We start from the raw sequence: 7,962 nt of genomic DNA on the forward strand, positions 1-7,962 counted from the left end.
GGCAGCTAACAACTGTTCATAACTCCAGTTCCAGGGGATCTGACACCTTCTTCTGTCCTCCATGGGCACTGCATGACTGGATGCACTTACATTCAGTAAAATATTTTAAAAAATAATAAATAAAATAATAAATTAAAAAATTTTTTAAAGTAAAAAAATGATATCACTTTACAGGTTTTGAGGATTATTCAATTTAGACAAAAATGCATTTTAATTGTGAGATCGCCTTGAATATATGCATGTACCTTTCACAGGTCACCTTCCCTTCAAAGCAGATATGGTGTCCCAACTGCAAGCAGAAGAAAAGCTTTGGCTGATGGAGAGAGAAGCCCAGAGAAGTAGCTCTCCTGGGAGAGCACATGCAGCCATTCTGTCCCTTCATGCTGTGGCTGGTCTGCTTCTCAGCACACCTGTGATTGCCACCCCATCCACATGCTTGCCAAAGTTTGATGCTTTCCAATCTAATCTAAATGTGATAGAATCCCATTTGTCAGAAGTACTGAGAAAAAAGGTAAGGTTCTTTTCTTTTTTTGATATAGGATCTCACTATGTAGTCCGGGCTTTCCTGAGACTTGATTTGTAGATTGGCTGCCTGGCTTTGAACTCACAGAGATCCACCTGCCTCTGCCCCCCACGTGCTTGGATTAAAGGTCTGTATCACCACCCCGGCTGTAATCTTTAGTTGATGTTATTGTGTGTTGGAGTGTGGATTGTCTTTTTGTGCCTATAGCTCTCATGTTGAGCATTAGACTTAATGTTTCTAAATGAGTCACACTGTACACTTAGAGTTGGGCCCCGTGGGTCCACTCTGTGCTCACACCTCCTGGAAACATGAGAAAATGGTAAGTCATGCTGTTAAGGACTAAATGACCTTTCCCATGGCCTTGTGTGAAAGTCTCACATTTTTGAAGAATGCACTTGCCTGTCCTCATTTCTTAGTACACTCTCTCTTACGGGTGGTGTGAATGAAAAAGGGATGGAGATGCTTCAGAAAGCTGCACTGAAATACCGTTCATGTGAAGAGCTGTACTGCTGGCAAATCTGGAAACGAGTCGCAAGTGGATTAGCCAGGTGTCTTCAGAGGAAGAATTCTCAACTACTGCGAGACGATTCCATTCACGTTTCTAAAAGTGGGAACAAAATAAAGGGTCATAAGGGAGATACCTCCAAGTACACTGAAAATGAAGACTTTTCAATCTCAGGAACTCAGGATTCCTGCTGAAAAATATATCTGCATGATTCACAGAATCAAAGCAGAGGTAAGAAAATCAACATAAAAATAAGCTGCATCTATGTGACGATTTGATGAGGAAATCATTTTGTGAGCAGATTAAAATTGGCAAAGGACAGAAACCCTACAGATGTAATGAATGTGGCAAAAGCATTCATGGTGGTGGTAATCTGGGGCTGCCTTTAGCGGGGAAACCACATCCATGTATTGAGTGCAGCTCAGTGCTGTCCCTTCATCAGACTGTTTGGCCAGAAGAGAAATGTAGTCAGAACTCACACCTGCAATCTCATCAGATAATTCATCCAGGAGAGAAACTGGAGAAAGACCACGAATCAGGCGATTGCTTCAACAAGAGCCTCTTTCATTCTCATCAGACTAATCACACAGGAGAAAAGTCCTATAGGTGGGACAGCTGTGGGAAGGGATTCAGCAGTAGCACAGGTCTTATCATTCACTATTGAATTCACACTGGAGAGAAACCTTATAAATGCAAGTGTGGGAAATGCTTTAGCCAGTGTTCAAATTTTCAGTGCCATCAGAGGGTGCACACCAAAGAAAAACCATGTAAGTGTGACAAGTGTGGCAAGGGCTTTGGTTGGAGTGTTAATCTCCGTGTCCATCAGAGGGTTCACAGGGGTGAAAAGCCCTATAAATGTGACAACTGTGGTAAGGGCTTCACTCAGGCTGCACATTGTCACATACATCAGAGAGTCCACACTGGGGACACACCTACAAGTGTGATGTGTGTGGCAAGGGCTTCAGTCACAATTCACCATGAATATGCCATCGGAGAGTCCACACTGGAGAGAAACCTTACAGATGTGAGGAGTGTGGGAGAGACTTTGGCAGGAGCCTGAACCTTCACCACCATCAGCATGTCCACACAGGAGAGAAACCATACAAGTGTGAGGAGTGTGCAAAGGCCTTCAGTCTCCCCTCAAATCTTCGAGTCCATCTCAGTGTTCACACCAGGGAGAAACTCTTCAAGTGTGAAGAGTATGGGAAGGGCCTCAATCAGAGCACATGTCTTCAAGCACACCAGAGTTCATACTGGAGAAAAACCACACAAATGTGATGTGTGTGGTAAGCACTTTGGTCACCGCTCCCGTCTTACATGCCATCAGAAAATCCACACCAGCAAGAAGCACTAGACTGGGTTTGGTGGCTATGTGCCTCTAGTCTTGGCACTTAGGAGGCAGAGGTAGGAGGGTCATGAGTTCGTGACCAGCCCAGGCTCTATAGCATCATGCTGTCTTAATTTTTTTTTGTTTACTTTTGTGAAAATACACATCTTCAAGTTTTGCAAGAGTCCATGCTGTAACAAACAGAACTAAACTCATTTAAGAAGTAGAGGTTGGGGGCTGGAGAGATGGCTCAGCAGTTAAGAGCACTGACTGCTCTTGCAGAGGACCCGGGTTCGATTCCCAGCACCCACATGGCAGCTACGAACCATCCTTAACTCCAGTCCCAGGGGAATCCGAAGCCCTCTTCTGACCTCCGAGGCATTGCACGACACGGGTGCACTCACATACATGCAGGCAATACACTCATACACATAAAATAAAAATAATAAATACACTCATACATATTAAAAAAAAAGATAAAAAAGAAGTAGGGTTGTGGCCGCTTGTGTGGCTCAATCATCTCTCAGCTGACTGTACGCCAAAAGTTAACATGTGAACAGATACTTTTAACTAGTTATTTTTGGTAGGGAGGATTTTGTATTACTTTTGTGTGACCTTTTTATACTTAACAGTGGCCGTTATTTTTACTGAAACTTAAAGGTATGGAAAATAAATAAAATTTGCTGATTAAAACTGTAGCCAAGGACTTATCGTTACTTCCTGTGGTACAGAGGGTTACAATCAAGGAATAGATCCCCAGATCTGAGTCTTTGATCATCAAAAGTGAATTGTGTCTGCCATAAGTACATATAAAAAGATGCCCATCATGCCTTTGCTGTACTAGCAAACAAATGTGCAGTTGGCTTGCCGAGGTGCTCGATGCTTTCCAGTCCAATGGAACACTGCAGACATCAAGCCAAAGAAGGTAGAGCTGTAGTGACATTGGTTGGAAGATGTTCAGAATATATTAATGTGGAAAAACAGAAAACACGATTTATTTATTTATTTATTTATTTATTTATTTAGCATATGTGGCTGGGGAGGTGGCTCAGGCACGTGTTAGATTTGAAGTTTTGGCTTTTTATTCTCTTGTAAGTTTCTACTCATTCACTTTTGATATATGGGAATTACATTGCACCCAAACCCTTTCTAAACTCACTTATTAGTTCTGGTATCCTTTTATAGATTCTTGTTTGTTGTTTTTTGAGACAGGGTCTCCCTGTAGCCCCAGCTGGCCTGGAGCTCACTATGTAGACCAGGCTGGCCTCAAACTCACAGACATCTGCCTGCCTCTGCCTCTGCTGGGATTAAAGGCGTGTGCCACCACGCCCGGCTTTTTATAGATTCTTTAAGATCAGGTTTGCAAATGGCAATTCTTATTCCTGCTTTTCCGATCTGGTTTTTGCTTGTTTCCGTATTGTACTGTCTGGACCCTTGATAGTTGGTGTAATTGTCACCGAGCTTGATGAACCTAGTTTGATCCACAGACTCACATGGTGGAAAGAGAAAACTGATTCCCACAAGTTGTCTTCTGACCTCCACATGTGCATCCATGGTGTGTGTGCCTGCATGCATTAACACACACATGAAAGAAGGCAGCAGTGGGAGAGTTACAAAGATAATACATGTAGAAAACAAAACACAAAGCAGAAGTAAGACCTTCTCAGGAATGAAAGACAAACTCCAATTAGAAAGCAAAATGCTGGGTGGGATGATGTACACCTATAATCCCAGCACTCATGAGACAGGCGGGAAGATCTCTGTGAGTTTGAGGCCAGCCTGATCTACATAGGTCTACATAGCTACAAGGGACCCTGTCTCAAAACAAGCAAGAGGTTGGTAGAATGGATCAAAACAAAACATAATTCATCCCTGTTATTTATAGAGACTCCCTTGAGATACACAAATAATCAAAAAATATGTTTCTTGTAAGTTGTAAACAAGAAAGATCTGGGATGGCTAGCCTACTATGAGACAAAAGTAGGTTTTAAAATAGAAATCTGTCACTGGGTGTGGTAGCGCACACCTTTAATCTCAGCACTCGGGAGGCAGAGGCAGGCGGATCTCTGTGAGTTCAAGGCCAGCCTGGCCTACATAGTGAGTTCCAGGACAGCTGGGGCTACAGGGAGACCCTGTCTCAAAAAAAAAAAAAAAGAAGACCAAAACAAAAATATTAAAACTTTAGGGGCTGGAGAGATGGCTCAGGCAGTTAAGGGCACTGGCTGCTCTTACAAAGGACTGGGGTTTGGTTCCCATGGTGGCTAACAACCATTTGTAACTCCAGTTCCAGAGGATCTGATGCCCTCTCCTGACCTCTTCAGGAATCACACAACATGAATACGTTTACATACATGCAGGCAATACACTCATACACGTGTTGGGCTGCTTAGAACCAGCTGTAATTCCAACCCCAAGGGATCTCTTTTGGTCTTTGCAGCCACCCATCCTCCATCCCTCCCCAATGAAAATAAAATAAATCTTTTTAAATTTTTTTTAAAATTCAGGCTGGGATACTCCCAGTGCTTACTTAGCATGTGTGAGGCCCTGGGTTCCATCCCTGGCACAACAACCAACAAATCAATGGTCAATGTGAAATCCTGAGGTGTGATTAGGGCACAGGCTTCATTCCTAGGTTCACATCGATAAGGAAAATGCTCAAAGCTGTCTTATTTCTATGCTGGGAATTGAACATAGGCTCACACATGGTAGGTAAGTGCTCTACCACGGAGTTGTATCTCCAGCCCACTGACCATCTCCCTGATTCCTTATTATTTAAGCCAGTTTTGTATGTAGTTAAATCTAATTGTGGCTTTTCATTGTCTTGCTGATAATAGTGCATATCTTTTCCATTTTTTTCCCTTTTGAGACAGTGTCTCATGTAGCCAAGGCTGTGCTTGATCTTCGCACATTCTACCTCCACCTCACAGTGAGGGGTGACAGGCCTGCACAGCCTCACCTAGGTGTGCTGCAGCTTTTCATGTGCTTATTTGTCATTTGCCTACCTACTTTCACACACATCCCTTTTTTTAGACACAGAAAGTCTCACCGTGTAGCCTGGCTGGCCTGGATCTTGCTATGTAGACCAAGCTGGCCTGTAACTCACTATGTAGACCAGGCTGGCTTTGAACTCACAGAGATCCACCTGCTTCTGCCTCCCGAGTGCTAGGATCATAGGTGTGCATGACCATGAACTGCTTTTACAACCATTTTTAATTCAGTTTCCTCCTGAGTTTTTAGAGTTTATGTTGTATAAAGAAAAGTTTTTCTTTTTACTTATTATCTTTTTTTAAAATGTGTATGAGTGTATTGCCTGTATGTAGGGGTAACCCATGTGGCGGTCATAAGAGGGTGTTGTACCCCTAGAACTGAAGTTATGGGCAGTTGTTAACTGCCATGTGGGTATTGGTAACTGTGCTGGATATCTTTAGTGTCAACTTGACACACCTGGGTTGAGGGAGCCTCAATCGGGGAATTTCCTCTATTGGACTGGCCTGTGGCCATGTCTGAGGGGCATCTTCTTGATGAGTGATGTGGGAGGGCCCAGCCCACTGTGGGTGGTGCCACCCCTGGGCAGGTGGGCCTGTGTTGCATAAGAAAGCAGGCTGAGCAGGGGCCAGGGGAGCAAGCCAGTAAGCAGCATTCCTCTATGGCCTGTGCTCCAGCTCCTGCTTCCACGTTCCTGCCCTGAGTTCCTACCTTGGGCTCCCTGATGAACTGCGACCTGGGAGATGTAAGACAAATAAACCCTTTCCTCCCCAAGTTGGTATTGGTCAGAGTGTTTTGTCACAGCAATGAAGAACAAACTAGAACAGTGACCAAACCTGGGTCTTCTGCCAAGAGCAGCCAGTGCTCTTAACTGCTGAGCCATCATCTCTCCAGCCCCTTATCATTTTTATTTTGTGTGTATGAATGCTTTGCCTGCATGTATGTAAATGCACCTGTGTACTGTAATGCTCACAGAGGCCAGAAGAGGGCATCAGGTCCACTGGAACTGGAGTTATAGGTGGTTGTTAGGCACATGTGGGTTGGGTTCTGGTTACCGAACTCCAGTTCTCTGCAAGAGCAGCCAGTGCTCTTAACCCTTGAGCCATTTCCCCAGCTCTTTTCTTTTTAAATTCTTTTCTTTTTCTTTGTGGTTTTTGTTGTTGTTTGTTTGCTTTTGGTTTTTTTTTTTTTCTTCTTTTTTCGGTCTTTTTGAGACAGGGTCTCCCTGTAGTCCCTGGTCTCACTATGTAGACCAGGCTGTCCTGAAACACAGATTCTCCTGCCTCTGCCCCCAAGTGCTGGGATTAAAGGTGTGCACCACTATGCCTGGCCCTTTTTCTTTAAATATTTTATTATTTTTATTTTATATATATGACTGTAATGTCTACAAGTAGGCAGGTGCACCCCTGTCATATGATACCCACAGAAGTCAGAAGAGGGCATCAGATTCCCTAGAACTGGAATTATAGACAGTTGTCAGCCATCATGTGGGTGCTGAGAATCAAACCCAGGTTCTCTACAAGAGCTTTTACTGAGGCATCTCTCCAGCTCTAAATTTTCTTTTTCATTCATCAGTTTCATATACGTTGAGCTGAGTGGCTTTGGTTGTCAACTTGACACACCTGGGGAGAGGGAACCTCAGCTGGGAGAATTTCCTCCATTGGATTGGCCTGTGGCCATGTCTGTGGAGCATTTTCTTGATTGTTGAGTGATGTGGGAGGACTGTGACCCCTGGCAGGTTATATAAGAAAAAGATAACAGGCTGAGCACAGGCCAGGGGAGCAAGCCAGTACGCAGCATTTCTCCATGGTCTCTGCTCCAGGTTCCTTCCCTGAGTTCCTATCTCGGCTTCCCTTAATGATGGACTGTGAGCTGTAAGCCAAATGGACCCTTTCCTCCTAAAGCTGATTTTGGCCAGTGTTGTTTGAGAGAGGGTCTCCCTGTAGTCCCAGCTGGGCTGGCCTGGAGCTACCTTCTGAATGCTAGGATTAAAGGTGTGAGCTACCACGGCCAGCTTGGTCAGCGTTTTTGATCACAGCAATAGAAGAGCTAAATTGTGGAACCCACCTAGGTGTCCACCCACAGAGAATGAACAAAAAATGTTGTCTGCATACGCAGTGGAATTTTGTTTCTTTAGCCATAAAGAAAGTGAAGTTGTGCCATTTGTAGGACAACAGATGCAACGAGAGACAATCATCTTAAGGGAACTCCATCAGTCTCAGAAAGACAAACATTGTATGTTTTCTCGTGTGGTTTCTAGTTTTTATGAGTTACCAGAATCATGTATGTTATGTGCATGAATGTAGTAGGAAATTGTCTGGGGGAACTGAGGGAGCTGATGGAGGGGAGGGGCGACGGAAAGGAGGGAGCCTTTGAACTATGTGGCTAGGGATTTTTTTTTTGTTTTTTTTGGTCTTTTTGAGACAGGGTCTCCCTGTAGCCCCAGCTGTCCTGGAACTCACTATGTAGACCAGGCTGGCCTTGAACTCAGAGATCCACCTGCCTCTGCTTCCCAACTGTTGGGAGTAAAGGCATGTGCCACCACATCCAACAGGATAGTCTTTTTAAAATATTTTATTTATTATTATTATTTTTTTTAAGTTTAAAAACCATTTTAATTTT

General features: G+C 43.9%; 1 pseudogene; it reads left to right on the plus strand.

Moving 5' to 3' along the window:
• Nucleotides 1-2,460, plus strand: part of LOC108491722 — a 27,749-nt pseudogene extending 25,289 nt beyond the window's left edge.
• The last annotated feature ends 5,502 nt before the right edge of the window (nucleotides 2,461-7,962 follow it).

Source organism: Nannospalax galili, unplaced genomic scaffold, assembly GCF_000622305.1.
Source record: "Nannospalax galili isolate Female #2095 unplaced genomic scaffold, S.galili_v1.0 scaffold385, whole genome shotgun sequence".
Lineage (NCBI taxonomy): Eukaryota > Metazoa > Chordata > Mammalia > Rodentia > Spalacidae > Nannospalax > Nannospalax galili.